Below are 22884 nucleotides of genomic sequence, written 5' to 3' on the forward strand. Positions count from 1 at the left end.
TCACCTTGTACCATTGCTGTTTCCTGTGGTTCATGCCCAACATACACATGCCTCACTCTCCATCCAGCTGCCATGAGTGTTCCCTCCACCTGCTTGCCTGAACTAAAACCGCCTCTCCCCTGAAGTCACTGTGTCCATTTCAGACTTCATGTATCTCAACGAAGGAGCCCTGGTGGCACAGTGGTTTAGCACTTGGCTGGTAACCGAAATGGTGGCAGTTTGAGTCCACCAGCCGCTCTGTGGAGTAAAGACTTAGTGATCTGCAACCATAAAGATTACAATGTAATGTTGGAGAGGTTGCGGAAGGTTCAAATTCTTATGCACTGTTGGTGGGAATGTAAAATGGTACAACCACTATGGAAAACGATATGGTGCTTCCTTAAAGAGGAAATAGAAATACCATACGATCCAGCAATCTCCCTTTTAGGAATATATCTTGGAGAAATAAGAGCCGTCACACAAGTAGACATACGCACACCCATGTTCATTGCAGCATTATTCACAATAGCAGAAAGATGGAAAAATCCTAAGTGCCCATCAACAGATGAATGGATAAACAAATTATAGTACATACACACAATGGAATACTACAAAACAATAAAGAACAATGATAAATCCTCGAAACATCTCACAACATGGATGAACCTGGAGGGCATTATGCTGAGTGAAATAAGTCAATCATAAAAAGACAAACATTGTATGAGATCACTATTATAAAAAGTCAAGAAAAGATTTACACATAGGAAAAAAACAACCTTTGATGGTTATGAGGGAGGATAAAGATGAGGAGGAGAAATCACTAACTAGGTAGTAAATAAGTGTTAACGTTGATGAAGGAAAAGACAACACAATATAGGGGAAGTCAGCACAACTTGACCAAGGTGAAGTCATAGAAGCTTTCTAGACACATTCAGACACCTTGGGGGACCAAGTTGCTGGGGCTGAGGGCTAGGGACCATAGTTTAAGGGGAAATCTAGGTCAATAGGCATAACATAGTTCATAAAGAAACTTAGGTAAATAGTGATAGTGTCTGGGAACTTAAAAGCTTGCAAGTGGCCATCTAAGATACATCTTTTGGTCCCATCCCATCCAAAGCAAAGGAAAATGAAAAAAAAAAAAAGAAAAAAAAAGACACAAGGAAAATATCAGTCCAAAAGACTAATGGAGCACATGAACCATAGCCCCCACCAGCTTGAACTCAAAAGAACTAGATGTTGCCTAGCTACCGCTATCAACCATTCTGGCAGGGATCACAATAGAGGGTCCCAGACAGGTCAGGAGAAAAATGTAGAACAAAATACAAATTCAAAAAAAAAGTCCAGGAGGCGGGGCCAAGATGGCGGACTAGGTGGACGCTACCGCGGATCCCTCTTGCAACAAAGACTCGGAAAAACAAGTGAATCGATCACATACATAACAATCTACAAACTCTGAACAACACAGATTTAGAGACGGAGAACGAACAAATACGGGGAGTCAGCGATTGTTTTCAGAGCCTGGAGCCAGTGTACCAGTCAGCGGATTTTCTGGAAAAACTAGTTTCCCAGCGATGGCTCGGAAACAGCAGGCCATATCAAACCACATAAAGAAGCAGACCATGACAGCTTCTCCAACCCCCCAAACAAAAGAATCCAAATCTTTCCCAAATGAAGATACAATCCTGGAATTATCAGATACAGAATATAAAAAACTAATTTACAGAATGCTTAAAGACATCACAAACGAAATAAGGCAAACTGCAGAAAAAGCCAAGGAACACACCGATAAAACTGTTGAAGAACTCAAAAAGATTATTCAAGAACATAGTGGAAAAATTAATAAATTACAAGAATCCATAGAGAGCATGTAGAAATCCAAAAGATTAACAATAAAATTACAGAATTAGACAACGCACTAGGAAGTCAGAGGAGCAGACTCGAGCAATTAGAATGCAGACTGGGACATCTGGAGGACCAGGGAATCAACACCAACATAGCTGAAAAAAAATCAGATAAAGGAATTAAAAAAAATGAAGAAACCCTAAGAATCATGTGAGACTCTATCCAGAAGGATAACTTGCGAGTGATTGGAGTCCCAGAACAGGGAGGGGGGACAGAAAACACAGAGAAAATAGTTGAAGAACTCCTGACACAAAACTTCCCTGACATCATGAAAGACGAAAGGATATCTATCCAAGATGCTCATCGAACCCCATTTAAGATTGACCCAAAAAGAAAAACACCAAGACATATTATCATCAAACTCGCCAAAACCAAAGATAAACAGAAAATTTTAAAAGCAGCCAGGGATAAAAGAAAGGTTTCCTTCAAGGGACAATCAATAGGAATAAGTTCAGACTACGCAGCAGAAACCATGCAGGCAAGAAGGCAATGGGATGACATATACAGAGTACTGAAGGAGAAAAACTGCCAGCCAAGGATCATATATCCAGCAAAACTCTCTCTGAAATATGAAGGCGAAATTGAGATATTTACAGATAAACACAAGCTTAGAGAATTTGCAAAAACCAAACCAAAGCTACAAGAAATACTAAAGTAAATTGGTCAGAAAACCAATAATGTCAGATACCAGCACAACACAAGGTCACAAAACAGAACATCCTGATATCAACTCAAATAGGGAAATCACAAAAACAAATTAAGATTAATTAAAAAAAAAAAAATGCTCAAAACAGGGAATCATTGAAGTCAGTATGTAAAAGATCACAATAATCAAAAAGAGGGACTAAATACAGGTGGCATAGAACTGCCATATGGAGAGGGATACAAGGTGATATAGGATAATACAAGTTAGGTTTTTACTTAGAAAAATAGGGGTAAATATTAAGGTAACCACAAAGAGGTATAACAACTCCATAACTCAAAAGCCAAGAAAAACATGACTCAGCAAACATAAAGTCAAATACCATGAAAATGAGGATCTCACAATTTACAAAGAAAAACCTCTCAGCACAAAAAAGTAAATGGAAAAATGAAATTGTCAACAACACACATAAAAAGGCATCAAAATGACAACACTAAACAGTTATCTATAATTATGCTGAATGTAAATGGACTAAATGCACCAATAAAGCGACAGAGAGTCTCGGACTGGATGAAGAAACACAATCCGTCTATATGCTGCCTACAATAGACACACCTTAGACTTAGAGACACAAACAAACTAAAACTCAAAGGATAGAAAAAAATATATCAAGCAAACAATAAGCAAAAAAGAAGAGGAGTAGCAATATTAATTTCTGACAGAATAGACTTTAAATTTAAATCCACCACAAAGGATAAAGAAGGACACTACATATTGATAAAAGGGACAACTGATCAGGAAGATATAACTGTATTAAATATTTATGCACCCAATGACAGGGCTGCAAGATACATAAATCAAATTTTAACCAAACTGAAAAGTGAGATAGACACCTCCACAATTATAGTAGGAGACTTCAACACACCACTTTCGGAGAAGGACAGGACATCCAGTAAGAAGCTCAGTAGAGACACGGAAGACCTAATTACAACAATCAACCAACTTGACCTCATTGACTTATACAAAACTCACCACCCAACTGCTGCAAAGTATACTTTTTTTTCTAGTGCACATGGAACATTCTCTAGAATAGACCACATTTTAGGTCATAAAACAAACCTTTGCAGAATCCAAAACATCAAAATATTACAAAGCATCTTCTCAGACCACAAGGCAATAAAAGTAGAAATCAATAACAGAAAAACTAGGGAAAAGAAATCAAATACTTGGAAACTGAACAATACCCTCTTGAAAAAAGGCTGGGTTATAGAAGACATTAAGGAGGGAATAAGGAAATTCATAGAATCCAACGAGAATGAAAATACTTCCTATCAAAACCTCTGGGACACAGCAAAAGCAGTGCTCAGAGGCCAATTTATATCAATAAATGCACACATACAAAAAGAAGAAAGAGCCAAAATCAGAGAATTGTCCCTACAACTTGAACAAATAGAAAGTGAGCAACAAAAGAATCCATCAGGCACCAGAAGAAAACAAACAATAAAAATTAGAGCTGAACTAAATGAATTAGAGAACAGAAAAACAATTGAAAGAATTAACAAAGCCAAAAGCTGGTTCTTTGAAAAAATTAACAAAATTGATAAACCACTGGCTAGACTGACTAAAGAAATACAGGAAAGGAAACAAATAACCCGAATAAGAAACGAGAAGGACCACATCACAACAGACCCAACTGAAATTAAAAGAATCATATCAGATTATTACGAAAAATTGTACTCTAACAAATTTGAAAACCTAGAAGAAATGGATGAATTCCTGGAAAAACACTACCTACCTAAACTAACACATTCAGAAGTAGAACAACTAAATAGACCCATAACAAAAAAAGAGATTGAAACGGTAATCAAAAAACTCCCAACAAAAAAAAGCCCTGGCCCGGATGGCTATACTGCAGAGTTCTACCAAACCTTCAGAGAAGAGATAACACCACTGCTACTAAAGGTATTTCAAAGCATAGAAAATGACGGAATACTACCCAACTCATTCTATGAAACCACACCATCTCCCTGATACCAAAACCAGGTAAAGACATCACAAAAAAAGAAAATTACAGACCTATATCCCTCATGAACATAGATGCAAAAATCCTCAACAAAATTCTAGCCAATAGAATTCAACAACATATCAAAAAAATAATTCACCATGACCAAGTGGGATTTATACCAGGTATGCAAGGCTGGTTTAATATTAGAAAAACCATTAATGTAATCCACCATATAAATAAAACAAAAGACAAAAACCACATGATCTTATCGATTGATGCAGAAAAGGCATTTGACAAAGTCCAACACCCATTTATGATAAAAACTCTCACCAAAATAGGAATTGAAGGAAAATTCCTCAACATAATAAAGGGCATCTATACAAAGCCAACAGCCAACATCACTCTAAATGGAGAGAACCTGAAAGCATTTCCCTTGAGAACGGCAACCAGACAAGGATGCCCTTTATCACCGCTCTTATTCAACATTGTGCTAGAAGTCCTAGCCAGAGCAATTAGGCTAGACAAAGAAATAAAGGGCATCCAGATTGGCAAAGAGGAAGTAAAATTATCTCTATTTGCAGATGACATGATCTTATACACAGAAAACCCCAAGGAATCCTCCAGAAAACTACTGAAACTAATAGAAGAGTTTGGCAGAGTCTCAGGTTATAAGATAAACATAAAAAAATCACTTGGATTCCTCTACATCAACAAAAAGAACACCGAAGAGGAAATAACCAAATCAATACCCCCCAAGAAGATAAAATACTTAGGAATAAATCTTACCAAGGATGTAAAAGACCTATACAAAGAAAGCTACAAAGCTCTACTACAAGAAATTAAGAAGGACATACTTAAGTGGAAAAACATACCTTGCTCATGGACAGGAAGACTTAACATAGTAAAAATGTCTATTCTACCAAAAGCCATCTATACATACAATGCACTTCCGATCCAAATTCCAATGTCATTTTTTAAGGTGATAGAGAAACGAATCACCAACTTCATATGGAAGGGAAAGAAGCCTTGGATAAGCAAAGCATTACTGAAAAAGAAGAAGAAAGTGGGAGGCCTTACTCTACCTGATTTCAGACCCTATTATACAGCCACAGTAGTCAAAACAGCCTGGTATTGGTACAACAACAGACACATAGATCAGTGGAACAGAATTGAGAACCCAGATATAAATCCATCCACATATGAGCAGGTGATATTTGACAAAGGCCCAGTGTCAGTTAATTGGGGAAAAGATAGCCTTTTTAACAAATGGTGCTGGCACACCTGGATATCCATTTGCAAAAAAATGAAACAGGACCCATACCTCACACCATGCACAAAAACTAACTCCAAGTGGATCAAAGACCTAAACATAAAGACTAAAATGATAAAGATCATGGAAGAAAAAATAGGGACAACCTTAGGAACCCTAATACAAGGCATAAACAGAATACAAAACATTACCAAAAATGATGAAGAGAAACCGGATAACTGGGAGCTCCTAAAAATCAAACACCTATGCTCATCTAAAGACTTCACCAATAGAATAAAAAGACCACCTGCAGACTGGGAAAGAATTTTCAGCTATGACATCTCAGACCAGCGCCTGATCTCTAAAATCTATATAATTCTGTCAAAACTCAACCACAAAAAGACAAACAACCCAATCAAGAAGTGGGCAAAGGATATGAACACACACTTCACTAAAGAAGGTATTCAGGCAGCCAACAGATACATGAGAAAATGCTCCCGATCATTAGCCATTGGAGAAATGCAAATTAAAACTATGATGAGATTCCATCTCACCCCAACAAGGCTGGCATTAATCCAAAAAACACAAAATAATAAATGTTGGAGAGGCTGCGGAGAGATTGGAACTCTTATACACTGCTGGTGGGAATGTAAAATGGTACAACCACTTTGGAAATCTATCTGGCGTTATCTTAAACAGTTAGAAATAGAACTACCATACAACCCAGAAATCCCACTCCTCGGAATATACCCTAGAGAAATAAGAGCCTTCACACAAACAGATATATGCATACCCATGTTTATTGCAGCTCTGTTTACAATAGCAAAAAGTTGGAAGCAACCAAGGTGTCCATCAACGGATGAATGGTTAAATAAATTGTGGTATATTCACAGAATGGAATACTACGCATCGATAAAGAACAGTGACGAATCTGTGAAACATTTCATAATATGGAGGAACCTGGAAGGCATTATGCTGAGCGAAATCAGTCAGAGGCAAAAGGACAAATATTGTATAAGACCACTATTATAAGATCTTGAGAAATAGTATAAACTGAGAAGAACACATACTTTTGTGGTTACGAGGGGGGGAGGGAGGGAGGGTGGGAGAGGGTTTTTTACTGATTAATTAGTAGATAAGAACTGCTTTAGGAGAAGGGAGGAACAATACTCAATACATGGAAGGTCAGCTCAACTGGACTGGACCAAAAGCAAAGAGGTTTCCAGGATAAACTGAATGCTTCAAAGGTCAGCGGAGCAAGGGCAGAGGTTTGGGGACCATGGTTTAAGGGGACTTCTAAGTCAATTGGCAAAATAATTCTATTAGGAAAACATTCTGCATCCCACTTTGAAATGTGGCGTCTGGGGTCTTAAAGGCTAACAAGCGGCCATCTAAGATACATCAATTGGTCTCAACCCACCTAGATCAAAGGTGAATGAAGAACACCAAGGTCACACGACAACTAAGAGCCCAAGAGACAGAAAGGGCCACATGAACCAGAGACCTACATCATCCTGAGACCAGAAGAATTAGTTGGTGCCCGGCCACAATCGATGACTGCCCTGACAGGGAGCACAACAGAGAACCCCTGAGGGAGCAGGAGATCAGTGGGATGCAGACCCCAAATTCTCATAAAAAGACCATACTTAGTGGTCTGACTGAGACTAGAGGAATCCCGGCGGTCATGGTCTCCAAACCTTCTGTTGGCACAGGACAGGAACCATTCCCGAAGACAACTCATCAGACATGAAAGGGACTGGACAGTGGGTAGGAGAGAGATGCTGATGAAGAGTGAGCTAATTATATCAGGTGGACACTTGAGACTGTGCTGGCATCTCCTGTCTGGAGGGGGGATGGGAGGATAGAGAGAGTTGGAAGCTGGCATAATTGTCACGAAAGGAGAGACTGGAAGGGCTGACTCATTAGGGGGAGAGCAAGTGGGAGTACGGAGTAAGGTGTATATAAACTTATATGTGACAGTCTGACTTGATTTGTAAACGTTCACTTGAACCTCAATAAAAGTTAATTAAAAAAAAAAAAAGATAGGATGAGGAGTTGAGGATGACATCAAGGTTTAGTCCTAAGCAACAGAAAGGGTGAGATTGCCATTTACTGAGATGGGGAAGACTTTTTTTTTTTTTTTTGGTAGCAGAAGGGTCAGGAATTTGTTTTGTAGATATGATCAGTTTGAGATGTCTTTTAGGCATCAGAGTACTGTGTTGTTGTTGTTTGCTGTAGTCAAGTTGGCCCCAACTCAAGTAGTCAAGTTCCATATTAAATGGAACGGAACACTATCCAGTCCTGTGTCATCCCATGATTGGCTGCAGATCAGACTATTGTGATCCACAGGGCTCTCGGCTGATTTTCAGAAGTAGATCTCCAGGCTTTTCTTCCTAGTCTGTCTTAGTCTGGAAGCTCCACTGAAACCTGTTCAGCATCAAAGCAACATTCAAGCCTACACTAACAGGTGGTGGCTGCACCTGAGGTGTGCTGGACGAGATTCGAACCTGGGTCTCCTGCATGGAAGGCAAGTATTGTACCACTGAACCATCACTGCTCCTCTAGATGTTGTGTAAAAAAAACCACTGCCGTCGAGCCGATCCGATTGTAGGCAGTCATAAATACATAAATACAAATCCATTCAGGAGTTCAGGGGAGATGTCTTGGCTTAAGATATATACTTGGGAATCATGAGTAGGAGAACATGTGTCAAGGAATCCAAGTGAAGAAAGTAAGATTTCACATTAGGATTTACATGATAAGAGGTCATTGGTGACCTTGATGAAAGCTGGTGGTTAAGGGCATGGATTCTGGAGACAGGCTGGCTCAGCTATTATGGTAGTCCTGCCATTTATCAGCTGTGTGACTCTAGGAAAAGTTTTTTCTGTGTACCTTAATTATCTATGTGACATAGGTGAAGAGTTTGGCTCCTGGCTGAAAACCTGTGTGTGATCTTTTAGGCCTGACCATAGTCCTCAGGGAGAAAACTAACCCCCCTCCCCCACACTAACACTAGACCAGGTGCACAGCCAATGCATTGCTGTCTCTGAAGGGAGTCACCCAAGGACTCAGCCCTGGCACCCACCAGCAGTGCTGTTTTACATATTTGCATTCCTAGCCCAGGCACCTCCATGATGAGGCCTCCTTATCAGGCCTCAGGCAGAGGCCTTCCTCAGGCACCTCCGTGGAAACCTCTTTATCAGGTGGAAGGAGGGAAACCATGAAGATGTTTTTCTCCACTCTGACTCAGTACGCAGTGTTTTTCCACTCGTAGCCCTGCCCCCTCTGCTCCCCCTGGCCCCCGGGGTTCATAAAACTGCAGGAGCCTTTTGTTCAGGGCTTGCTCGAAAGTGAGATGAACCCCATATCTGCGCTGATGCCACTCAGGCACCTGGCAGCTCAGCTCAGCTCTCTCAGCTCAGCTCCCCTGACAACAGGTTTTTAATCTGTGAAGTGCTGATAATAGCAGTTCCTATCTCATAGGATTTCAATGAGAATTAAATAAGTTAGTAAACATGAAACCCTTAGAATAGTGCCAGCCAGCCAGCTACATAGTGAGTGTTTGGTAAGTTTCATCTATTATTAGCACACCAGTGGGGACATTGCCCTTAGATAGAGCAGGGGTAGATAGTTAACAAGAGAGAAGGTAGCGTATAAGTGACGCTTGCAGGTGGATGGGGAGGCATGGTGGCAGCTTTTGGAAATTCTCTTCAGATTGTTCTTATTTTCTCAAAGACATAGAAAGCAAGGTCATCGTGAGAATAAGGATAAGTGACGAGGTGTTTGAAGAGAAAGAAGAAAAAGAATGGACTAGTAGAATTGGTGGGCTGTGTTAAACTGAGGTGGGTGCTCATGAATTTAGACTGCAACCATTAAGCTTGGCTGTGAGCTTTCCTTCAGTCATGTTTCGCTGCCTAAATACAGGCTCGGGAAAAACAGAGAGTTGGATTTAACCAGGGTTGGGGTGTTTCCAGGTAAATACAAGGCAGGAGTTGAGCATGTATACAAGAAAGTTATTATGAAGGACCATACAGTCTAAGCTGTGTCAGGAAGGAAATGAGGGCATGTGAGTGGTAGGAAACACTTACAGTATTAGGATCAATTTTTTGTAGGTCTTAATGGAATGAAGGGATTGTTAGAATTGAGGTGCTAGCAAGAGTGAACTATAAGTCCTAAGGCTGTCACCCTAAGACAGCCTTTGAACTCAGAATTGAAGCCACTCTCAGAGGTCACCTTTCATCCAGATAATAGTTTCGCATATAAAATAAACAGTATCACCCATGAGTACTGTGCTTCCTTAAATAACTACATGAGACCAAACGGTCAACAGTAACCCTAAAGCAAAGATGAGAAGGTGAGGAGGGGCAGGGAGTTAGAGTAACGGAAACAGAACAAACAGAATGGAAATAATGAGAAAGCCAATGTATTGCAAAAAATGTAACCAATGTCACAGAACAACGTGTATAAAATTGTTAAATGGGAACTTAATTTGCTGTGTAAAATTTCACCTAAAACAATAAAATACTATTACAAAATAAAAGAGTAAACTAAAAAGGTAATATACGATAGTGAGAAATATGGCAGCACATATACTAAGATTCGAACGATACAGAGATGAGCACGGCCCCTGCGCAAGGATGACAAGCATGGAATTATGAAGATACACATTATGCCCATGCTTGGGGAGACAAGGCCTAAAAAGGTATTTGTGATAAAAAATATAGATGAGGTGTTGAAAAGATTTTTTAAATCCTTATTTTTTCCAACATTTTATTATGAACATTTTCAAACACACAACAAAGTTAAAAGAATTTTATAATGAATAACCATACAGGATCATTTAAAGTCTACCATTAACACGTTGTTGTATTTTATCATATAACTATCTACCTTAAACTTACTGTTTGTTTTTAATTTTTTTCACCCACCTATCAAGTATGTGCCATTATCTTGAGAAATGCGTTTTTTTGTTTAATAGAAAGCGTAACTTCAACTTCAGTTAAGAGGCTCAGAACAGGGCTTCAAACAAGCCCATTCCAGTTTGAACCACTGCTGAGAACATGCGTCTCCAACAAGTTCCCATGCAATGCTAATGATCCCACCCCAGGTATACTGAATCAGAATCTACATTTTAACAAAATTCCCAGGTGATTCTTATGTATAATAAGTTTGAGAACCACTGCTCTACTGGTGGTTCTCAGAACTGGTCCCTAATCAGCAGTATTAGCATTGTCTGGGAACTTGCCAGAAATGCAATTTCTCAGCCAGAGGTTCAAACCAGAATAAACGGGTTCAAAGTCCTGGTCCAGAAGAATGGTGTCTGTCTGTCTTTCTTTTCTTCCTCCCTCCCTCCCTCCCTCCCTCCCTTTCTTTCTTTCTTTTTTATTGTGCTTTAGGTGAAAGTTTACGGAGGTTAGTACAGAAATTGCAGGGTATAGTAATTGTGGCCTGATTAGGGGCTGTAATTCTTAGGAAATCAAATTCATTTAGGAAGACATTTTACGTGGACAATCCATGGGTCCAACTTAATATATTTCTTCCAAAAAGCAGAGGAATATATATTTTTTTGCTTATGAATTCATAAATGTAAGGAAATGTGAGGATTTTTTTTGAAAATTAAGACTAGTGAAGTAAGGATTTGTGATATAGAATAAAGAAGTGAAGAAAAATAGCTTAAAAATAGACACATTTTAAACTAAGTCAGAAACCTAGGAGCCACAAGATAAAAGTTAAAACTATTCTCATTTGGGCTCCAGACCAGCAGCATCAGTATCTCTTGGGAACTTATTACAAATACAAGTTTTCAAGACCCACACTGTACCTACTGAATCAGAGAATCTTGGTGTCTGGCTCCGCACTCTGGTGTAATGAGCCCTCAGGGTGACTCTGATACAAGCTGAACTTTGAGAATCAATGGTTAAACAAAGATTGAAAACTTCTGGTATGGGTACCTCATACCGCCAAGAAAGCAGCACCAGGAGCAGAGCACGTCCTTTGGACACAGGATCTCTGCGTCTGAGAAGCTCCTCGACCAGGGAACGATTGAAGACAAGGACCTTCCTCCAGAGCCTATAAAGAGAGAAAGCCTTCCCCTGGAGCTGATGCCCTGAATTTGGACTTGTAACCTACTAGACTGTGAGAAAATAAATTTCTCTTTGTTAAAGCCATCCACTTGTAGTATTTTTGTTATAGCAGCACTAGATGACTAAGACAGAATTTGGTACTGAGAGAGTGGGGTGCTGCTCTAACAGGTACTTAAAATGTGGAAGTGGTTTTGCAACTGTGGATGGATAGAGGAGCAGCAGCAACAGAGGGCCAGAAGCAGCAGAACCAGAAGACCAGCACCAGACAACACTGGAGCTGACCTGGAGCAAAAGAGCTGAGTGCCTGTGCTCAGGAGGCTTCCTTGAGGAGTGGGGTTCCTTCAGGCACTTATTGGTGGAGCTACAGAGCTTTGGAACACTTGCCCCAGCTGGGCAAATGTGGGCGTGAGGCCTTAGGACCCAAGAGGCCAAGAAACCAGGAAGCAGAAGATGAAGAAACAACACAAGAAGCCAAGCTGCCTCAGTCTCAAAAGATATGGCCGTGACCTCGGGGGTTTCAAAGCGTGGAGCCATGGCCTCTGGTGTTTCTAAGGGTGGAGTTGCCACTCAGATGAAGGAGGAGAATGGTGTTCCTAAAGCCAAGGGAGCAGAGTTGCTGACCCAGTGGACCTGGAAGGTGGAGCTGAACCCAGGGCCAAGGGGCCTCCACTCAGAATCTAGAGAGTGTGGCCAATACCTAGAGTCTCGAGGGGAGGGCCATTGTGTAAATTATCTCAGAGAACAGAGGATTATTTTCAAAGCCTTGAGGGCTAATGTAATGTGTTCTGCTAACTTGCTTGGTGCCCTTTGTGCCGTCTTTCCCTCCAATTTCTCCCATTTGTAATGGAAATGTCTAGCTTGTGCCTGCTCTGTCATTGTGCCTTTGGAAGCAGATAACTTGTATTATCGATTTCACAGATGAAGAGGAATTTTTGGATTTTGGACTTGGAGTTAAGACTTTTGCTATGATATGATAGGATGAATATGTTTTGTATGTTGCAAGGATGTGATTTGAGGAGGCAAAGAGTGGAATGTCATGGATTGAATTATATCCCCCCCAAAATGTGTCTATCAACTTTGTTAGGCCATGATTCCCAGTATTCTGTGGTTGTCCTCCATTTTGTGATTGTAATTTTATGTTAAAGAGGATTAGGGTGGGATTGTAACACCCTTACTAGGTCATATCCCTGATCCAATATAAAGGGGGTTTCCCTGAGGTGTGGCCTACACCACCTTTTATCTCTCAAGAGATAAAAGGAAAGAGAATCAAGCAGAGAGTTGGGGACCTCATACCACCAAGAAAGCAGCACAGGGAGCAGAGTGCATCTTTTGGACACGAGGTCCCTGTGCCTTATAAGCTCCTCGACAAGGGGAAGATTAAGGGCAAGGACCTCTGTCTTCAGAGCCGACAGAGAGAGAAAGCCTTCCCCTGGAGCCGACTCCCTGAATTTGAACTTGTAACCTACTAGACTGTGAGAAAATAAATTTCTCTTTGTTAAAGCAAAAAAAAAAAAAAAAAACTTCTGGTAAAGGCAACTCAAATGACGCAATGGAAGGAGATATTTACAACATAAATGAGAAACCGTGGGTTTATACATACCTTAAAGTATTGATAAGCCATGGACATTCATTATACAAAAGACATAATTTTGAGTTAATTAACTGATACAAAACTTTCGGGTTCTGGGGGATAAAAGCAAATGATGGATAAATACCTTTAGTCGGGTCACCAGGATCACATGATCGGGTGGTTGATTGCCCTGGTAACTCTGGGAGGTTAACATGTTATTACGGCAAATTCTTATTTTCTTCTGTTTGATGTACTTATGCCCTTTCTCTCCTTTACCCTGCACAACAAATGGACATACCAGATATATGTGTGGGAAATCCTTTTATAAAATGGTATGGATAGGAGATGGTATGGCCGTTCACTCATTTCTTTCAGGAATTTAATTCATTATTTCATGCATTGATGTAGACTAATATTCAGAGGTAGAACTCTAACAATGTTACTTTTATTTTCAGAATTCTTCACTGAATTAATATTATCTGGAGAATACATTTCAGACCTGTGTTCTCATTTAAGATTTGCTAAAATCTAACTCTAGCCTTCCAATCAAATACTATCTTACACTCTTCCTTGACACTTGAGCCAAATTGGAGAACTTCCCTTTAATCACAGTCTACACCCTATCCATTTGGTTATCCATTTGGTCATCTGTTTAGTGCACACAAAATGCCTTCTACAGTCGTGTACTCATATGCTCTAATGTTCTACATTCTTCAAAACCCAGCTGAAATGCCAGCTCTTGCAATTCCCTAATTCTTTCCACAAAAAGTAGCATCTTTACTTCTATCATTCAACAAATAGTAATTTTTCTACTCTGTGCCTTCATGGCAACACTAAGGAAACAGTGCTGAATATGACACAGTCTCTTCCTCCAGAGGCAAGAGTTAGGCAGGTGAACACAGGGTAAATAAAAAGGAACAGCACATGCAAATTCCTGGAGGTTAAAAGAAATCATAGCAAGAGAACTCAAAGTGTGTTAGCATGGGGGTGGGGTAGGTGGTTACATGTGAAGCAAGAGATGTAGGCAGGAACTAGATTGCAAAGGACTTCATAGCCGTGGTAAGGAAGACAATGGTGCTGTCAATAGTGACATACTTTAGTATCAGAAAGTAAAATGTGTCTTTGTTATGCTCTCCAAGCTACCTACAGAGTGACTGCTCTATCAATCTATGCATGTTCTGCAAATTAGAACTTTATTGGTGTTTTGAAATAATTAATAGGAAAGTACTTAATATGCATTATCACAACTAATTCACCATTAAAAAAGTTGCAAAATTCTTTAAGTGTAATTTTGAATGTTATAAAATTGGACTTGTTAAAGATGTCTTCAAATTGTGCAAGAAAAAATACTCTTTGATGGTGACCATCAGATTTCAATCAGGAATTACATGGATTGCTTCAAGCACAAAACTTTCTATAAAAAGTTACATAGAAACTCTATACAAATGAAAAGATGATGTTTGTCATTTAAAATTTTGAATATAATTTATTTGGAAATTTCATATAAAGTCAATATATAAGGTCTTTCCCAATTCTTTCTATTTCATTTTTCTTATCATGGCTATATAATATTTTTAATATAATGAATTTCACCAAGCCCTAAATGTTGTTTGGTGTTGTTGAACCAGTTCCAACACATAGTGACCCTATATATAACAAAATGAAACATTGCCCAATCCTGTACCATCTTAACAATTGTTGCTATGTTTGGGCCTATTGCTGCAGCCACTGTGTCAGTCCATCTCATTGAGGGTCTCTCTCTTTTTTGCTGACCCTTTACTTTAACAAGCATGATGTCCTTCTCCAGCAATTTGATTCCTCCTCATGACATGTCCAAAGTAAGCAAGATGAAGTCTCGCCATCCTTGCTTTTAAGGAGCACCCTGGCTGTACTTTTGCCAAGACAGAGTTCTTGTTCTTCTGGCAGTCCACTGTATATTAAACATTTTTTGCCAACAGCATGATTAAAATGCATCAATTGTTCTCTGGTCTTCCCTTTTCGTTGTCCAGCTTTCACATGCATATGAGGCAATTGAAAATACTATGACTTGGATCAGGGACACCTTAGTCATCAAAGTGACATCTTTGCTTTTAAGACTTTAAAGAAATCTTTGCCACAGATTCGTCCAATGCACTATGTCATTCAATTTATTGACAACTGTTCCTGTGGATGTTGATTTTTAATCCACATAAAATGAAATCCTTGACAACTTCAGTTTTTCACCATTTATCATGATGTTGTCTACTGGCCCAGTTGTGAGGATTTTCCTTGTCTTCATATTCAGCTGTAATCCAAACTGAAGGCCCTAAATAGGGGCTCTGAAATACCCTCCAGCTTACATAGGATACCATAGAAATATCACTATTTTCAGTGGTGCTCAGATGTGAAAGCAGCTGGAAGTGTTGGAAAAAAAAGAAGGAAAAAAATCAATATCCACAATGAGATACCATCTCACCCCAACAAGGCTAGTACTAATGCAAAAAACACAATAAATGTTGGAGAGGTTGTGGATAGACTGGAACACTTATATACTGCTGGTGGAAATATAAAATGGTACAACCACATTAGTGATTTATTTGGTGTTTCCTTAAAAAGCTAGAAATAGAACTACCGTACAATCCAGCAATCCCATTCCTTAGAATATATTCTAGAGAAACAAGAGCCCTCACACAAATAGATATACGCACCCCCATGTTCATTGTAGCACTGTTTACAATAGCAAAAAGATGGAAACGACCTAGGCACCCATCAATGGCTGAATAGATAAAACAAATTATGGTATATTTACACAATGGAATACTATGCAACAATAAAGAACAACAATGAATCCATGAAACATCTCATAACATGAATGAATATGGAAGGCATTATGCTGAGTGAAATTAGTCACAAAAGGACAAATATTGTATGAGAACACTATTATAAGAACTCAAGAAAAGGTTTAAACACAAAAGAAAACATTCTTTGATGGTTATGAGGGTAGGGAGGGAGGGAGAGAGGTATTCACTAACTTGATTGTAGATAAGAATTATCTTAGGCAAAGAGGACAACACACAATACGGGGGAAGTAAGCACAACAGGACTAAACAAAAAGCTAAGAAGTTTTCTGAATACAACCAAACACTTCAAGGATCAGAGTAGCAGGGGTGGGGGTCCGGGGACCATGGTTTCAGGGGACATCTAGGTCAATTGGCATAACAAATTTCACTAAGAAAATGTTCTGCATCCCACTTGGGTGAGTGGCATCTGGGGTCTTAAAAGCTAGCAAGTGGCCATCTAAGATGCACCAATTGGTCCCAACCCACCTAGAGCAAAGGAGAATGAAAAACACCAAAGATACAAGGAAAATATGAGCCCAAGAGCCAGAAAAGACCACATAAACCAGAAGAACTAAAGGGTACCTAGCTACCACCAATGACTGCCCTGATAGGGAACACAACAGAGAATCCCTGATGGAGCAGGAGAAAAGTGGGATGCAAACTCAAATTCTAGTAAAAAGACCAGACTTAATGATCTGACTGAGACTGGAGAGACCCCAGAGGATATGGCTCCTGGACTTTCTGTTAGCTCAAAACTAAAACTATTTCTGAAGCCAGCTCTTCAGACAAAGATTAGACTGGACTATAAGACATAAAATGATACTGGTGAGGAGTGTGCTTCTTAGCTCAAGTAGACATAAGAGACTAAGTGGTTAGCTCCTGTCCAGAGGTGAGATAAGAAGGCAGAGGGGGATAGGAGCTGGCTGATAGGAAACACAGGGTGGAGAGAAGAATGTGCTGTCACATTATAGGGAGAGCAACTAGGGTCACATAACAATGTGTGTATAAGTTTTTGTATGAGAAACTGATGTGAATTGTAAACTTTCACTTAAAGCACAATTAAAAAAGAAATCAATACTCAAAGGAATTTGCTGGCAGAAAACTTCCCAAATATCATAAAAGATGAAAAGCTGACCATCCAAGAAGCTCAACAAATCCCGTATAAGATAGGCCCCAAAAGAAAGTCACAAAGACATATCATCATCATACTCTATCTTAGGCTGGGCTCTCTAGAGAAGCAAAACCAGTGAAGCGTGTATCTATAAACAGAGAGAGAGAAATTCGTACCAAGGAAATGGCTCGTGTGATTGTAGAGGCTGGAAAGCTCCAAGCCTGTGGGTCAGGCTGGAAGTCTCTCCTGACTCATATAGCTGCAGGGATTGACGGACCCAACATCAACAGGTAAGCAGGCAGGTCACTGGCTCACAGGCTGTGGAGGCTGATGAACCCCAAGATTGGCAGGTAAGCAGGCCACTGGCTCAAGGGCTGTGGAGGCTGACAAATCCCAAGATCGGCAGGTCAGTATTTAGCTGAAGTCCCAAGAACCGGAGGTCAGATGAACAGGAGCCAGATGCAGGATCCAGAGTAAGCAAAAGACCGCGAGCTTTGCCAGAAACTCCACATATATTGACGCAGGCTACACTCCTAAGGAAAGTCCCTTTCAGCTGATTGGCTGCTCAAAGCAGGTCTCATCATGGAGCTGGTTACATTATATCAGATCTCATTATGGAAGTGATAACATCACTACATAGCTGCCAAACTACATCATAACTGCCGAACCACTGAGAATCATGGCCCAGCCAAGTAGACACAAAACCTTAACAATCACACTTGCCAAAACCAAAGACAAAAAAGAATCCTGAGAGCAGCTTGAGAAATACAAAAAGTCACTTACAAAGGAGAAACAATACAACTACACTCTGATTACTCAGCAGAAACTATGCAGGCAAGAATGCAATAGGAAGACATATATAAAACCTTGAAAGGAAAAATGGCCAACCAGGAATGATATATCCTGAAAAACTCTCTCTCAATACAGTGCTTAAATTAGGACATTTCCAGATAAACAGAAATTAAGAGAAATCATAAAAGCCAAACTATACTTACAAGAAATACTAAAGGGAGTCCTTCAGTTAGAATACCAACAACATCAGACAACAACATGAGTCTAGGACACATGACAGCATCAACCATATGCCAACCTAGGTAAACAACTCTCAACAATAAAACCAAGCTGAAAGACTTAAAACAGGGAAACAGAGACATCGATCTGTAAATGACAAAATGTCAAAACAATAAAAGGGAGCATAAATGGTGTAGGTATATAATTTTCAAATGGAGAGGAAGTCAAGGTGATATCAAGTAATAAAATACTGTTTTAAACTTAGAAAGATAAGGGTAAATTTCAAAGTACCACAAAGAAAGTTAATAAACATACTCATTGGAATAAAAAGGAAAAAAACATGAGGAATCAGTACACACAAAATTCATAATAGTGATAAAAATGAAAAGAAAATCCACAAACAAAAGGAACTCAGCACAGGAAAGTAAGAAAAACAAAGAAAACATCAGCACCACACACACACACACACACAAAAGGACAACACTATGAAAGCAATAAACTCATACCTATTGATTATCATGCTGAATGTAAATGGCTTAAATAAACCCATGAAGAGACAGAGAGTAGCAAAATGAATTAAAAAAAAAAAATGACAACCCACAAATATGCTGTCTACAAGAGACACACCTTAGACACAAAGACAAAAATATATTAAAAATCAAAGGATGGAAAAAATATATCAAGCAAACAGTAACCAAAAAAGAGCAGAAGTAGCAATACTAATCTCAGATAAAATAGACTTTAAGGCAAAATCAACACTAAAAGAGAAGGAAGGACATTATATAATGACTAAAAGTACAATCCACCAAGAAGACATAACCTTAATAAATATCTACATGCCCAATGATAGGGCTCCAAAATACGTAAAACTAACTCCAACCACACTGAAAAAATAGACAGTTATACAAAAACAGTAGGAGACTTCACACACCACTCTTGGGAAAGGACAGAGCATCTAGAAAGAAACCCAGCAAAGATACAGATCGACCAATATAACCTCATAGACATATATAGAACACTCCACCCAACAGCAGTAAAGTATAGATCCTTTTCAAATGCACAGAAAATGTTCTCCAGAATAGAACACATTTAGGCCACGAAGCCACCATCAATGAAATCTAAAACATTGAAATAATACAAATCATTCTCTCTGATCACAATGCATTAATGTAGAAACAAAAACAGGAAGAGCAAAGAAAAAAATGAAATACATGGAAAATGAATAATAACTTGCTTAAAAAACACTGGGTGATAGAAGAAATCAAAGAGGAAATTAAAAAAATTTCTAGAATCAAATGAAAATGAAAACACATCATACCAAAACATTTGGAACACAGCAAAGGCCATGCTCAGAGGTCAATTTACAGCAATAAATGCACACATCAAAAAAGAATGGAATTCAGTATCATATCAAAAAAAAAAAAAATACACCATGACCAAGTAGGATTCATACCAGGTATGCAAGGATGGTTCAACATTAGAAAATCAATGTAATTCACCACATAAATAAAAGAATCACATGATATAACAATTGATGCAAAAAAGGCATTCAACAAAGTCCAAAACCTGCTCCTGATAAAAATTCTCAATAAAATAGGTGTAGAAGGAAAATTTCTCAAAATAATAAAGGGCATATATGCAAAAAACAGGCCAACATCATTCTTAATGGAGGGAGGCTAAAAATATTCCCCCTGAGAACAGGAACAAGACAAGGATGTCCTTTATCACCACTCCAGTTTAACATTGTGTTGGAAGTCCTAGCTAGAGCAATAAGGCAAGAAACAGAAATAAAGGGCATCCAAGCTGGTAATGAAGAAGTTAAATTGTCCCTATTTGTGGATGATGTGACACTATACCTAGAAAACCCAAAAGACTCCATGAGAAAACTACTGGAACTAATAGAAAGATTCAACAGAGTAGCAGGATACAAGATAAACATACAAAAATCAGTTGGATTCCTATATACCAATAAAGACAATGACAAAAGGAAATCAGGAAAACAATACCATTTATAATAGCCCCTAGAAAAAAAAAAATACTTGGTAATAAATCTAACCAGGGATGTAAAAGACCTACACAAAGAAAATTACAAAACACTGCTGCAAGAAACCAAAAGAGATATACATAAATGGAAAAACATATCATGCTCATGGATAGGTAGAATCAACATTGTGAAAATAACAATTCTACCCAAAGCGATTTATAAACACAATGCAATACTGATCCAAATACCAACAACATTCTTAAAAGAGATGGAAAAACCTATCATTAATTTTATATGAAAAGGGAAGAAGCCCCAGATGAGTAAAGCACTATTGAAGAAGAATAAAGTAGGAGGACTCACACTACCTGATATCAGTAACTAGTATACAGCTACAGTAGTCAAAACAGCCTGGTACTGGTACAACGACAGATACATTCACCAATGGAACAGAATTGAGAACCCATATGTAAATCTATCCACCTATGGTCATCTGATCCAAAAAATTTTTATTTTTTTTATGGTCATCTGATCTTGAACAAGGGCCCAAAGTCCATCAAATGGAGAAAAGACAGTCTTTTAAACAAATGGTGCTGGCAAAACTGGATGTCCATCTGCAAAAAAATGAAACAGGACCCATACCTCACACCATATACAAAAACTAACTCAAAATGGATCGAAGACCTAAATATAAAGCCAAAAACCATGAAGTTCATAGAAGAAAAAATAGGATCAACACTAAAGGCCCTAATACACTGCATTAATAGGATACAAACACAAGCTACAAAGGATAAGCTAGACAACCGGGATCTTCTAAAAATTAAACATTTATGCTCATCAAAAGATTTCACCAAAAGAGTAAAAAGAGAACCTACAGACTGGGAAAAAGTTTTTGGCTATTACAAATCAGACGAGGTCTAATCTCTAAAATCTACAAGAAAATCCAACACTTCTGCAACAAAAAGAAAAATAATCCCAATAAAAAATGGGCAAAGGATATGAACAGACACTTCAGCAAAGAAGACATTCAGGTGGCCAACAGACACATGAGGAAATGTTCATAATCTCTAGCCATTAGGGAAATGCAAATCAAGACCACAACGAGATACCATCTCACTCCGGGATTACTGGTACGAATTAATAAAACAGGAAATAATGAATGTTGGAGAGGCTGCAGGGAGATCGGAACTCTTATGTACTGCTCATGGGAATACAAAATAATACAACCATTTTGGAAAAAGATATGGCGATTCCTTAGAAAGCTAGAAACAGAAATACCATATGATCCAGCAATCCCACTCTTAGGAATATATCCTAGAGAAATAAGAGTCATCACACAAATAGACATATGCACACGCATGTCCGTTGTGGCATTGTTCACAATAGCAAAAAGATGGAAACAACCTAGATGCCCATCAATAGATAAATGGATAAACAAACTGTGGTACATGCAATGGAGCATTACGGAAAGATAAAGAACAACAATGAATCTGTGAAACACCTCATAACATGGATGAATCTGGAGGGCACTATGCCGAGTGAAATAAGTCAATCACAAAAGGACAAACACTGTATGAGGCCACTATTATAAAAACTCACGAAAAGGTTTACATACAAAAGGAAACAATCTTTGATGGTTACAAGGGTAGACAATAGATAAGTGGAAACTTTGGTGACGGGTAAGGCAGTACACAATACTAGGGAAGCCAGCACAACCTGTGCAAGGCAAGGTCATGGTAGCTCCATAGACGCATTCAAACTCCCTGGGGAAACGAATTGCTGGGCTGAGAGCTGTGGGGACTGTGGACTCTGGGAACATCAACCTTAAGTGGTGTAACATAGTTCATAAAGAATATGTTCTACATTCTACTTCGGTGAGTAGTGTCTGGGGTCTTCAAAGCCTGTGAGGAGCCATATAGTATACTCCACTGGTCTCACCCCTTCAGGAGCAAGGAATAATGAAGAAAACTAAAGATACAAGGGAAAGATTAGTCCAAGGGACTATTGGACCACATCTACCATGGCCTCCAACAGACTGAGTACAGTAAAACTAGATGGTGCTCAGCTACTACCACTGATTTCTCTGACAATAGTGGGTCCTGAACAGAGCTGAAAAAAAATGTAGAACAAAATTCTAACTCAAAAAGAAAGACCAGACTTGCTGGCCTGACAGAGACTGGAAAAACCCTTAGAGGATGGCTCCAGATACACTTTCAGCTCAGTAATGAGGTCACTCCTGATGTTCACCCTTCAGTCAAAGATTGAACAGACCCATGGAACAAAACAAGACTAAAGGGGCACACCAGCCCTGGGGCAGAGACTGGAAGGCAGGAGGGAACATGAAAGCTGGTAATAGGGAACCCAGGGTTGAGAAGGGAGAGTGTGGATGTGTCATGGGGTTGTTAACCAATGTCATAGAACAATGTGTGCCATTTGTTTGTTTGTAAAGCTTCATCTAAAGTATAATAAATAAATAAAAATTTAGAATAAACAAAATGATCAAAATCAAACATTATCCCTATAACTCGAAT

The 22884-nt window shown here is 39.0% G+C and overlaps 1 non-coding gene across 1 annotated transcript; it reads left to right on the forward strand.

Annotated features, from left to right (window-relative positions):
• The first annotated feature begins 10346 nt into the window (after window positions 1-10346).
• On the forward strand, window positions 10347-10450 carry LOC126061857 (U6 spliceosomal RNA). The gene has a single exon (XR_007513907.1). It is a non-coding gene; the product is annotated as a U6 spliceosomal RNA (small nuclear RNA).
• The last annotated feature ends 12434 nt before the right edge of the window (window positions 10451-22884 follow it).

Source organism: Elephas maximus, chromosome 18 (genome assembly GCF_024166365.1).
Source record: "Elephas maximus indicus isolate mEleMax1 chromosome 18, mEleMax1 primary haplotype, whole genome shotgun sequence".
NCBI lineage: Eukaryota > Metazoa > Chordata > Mammalia > Proboscidea > Elephantidae > Elephas > Elephas maximus.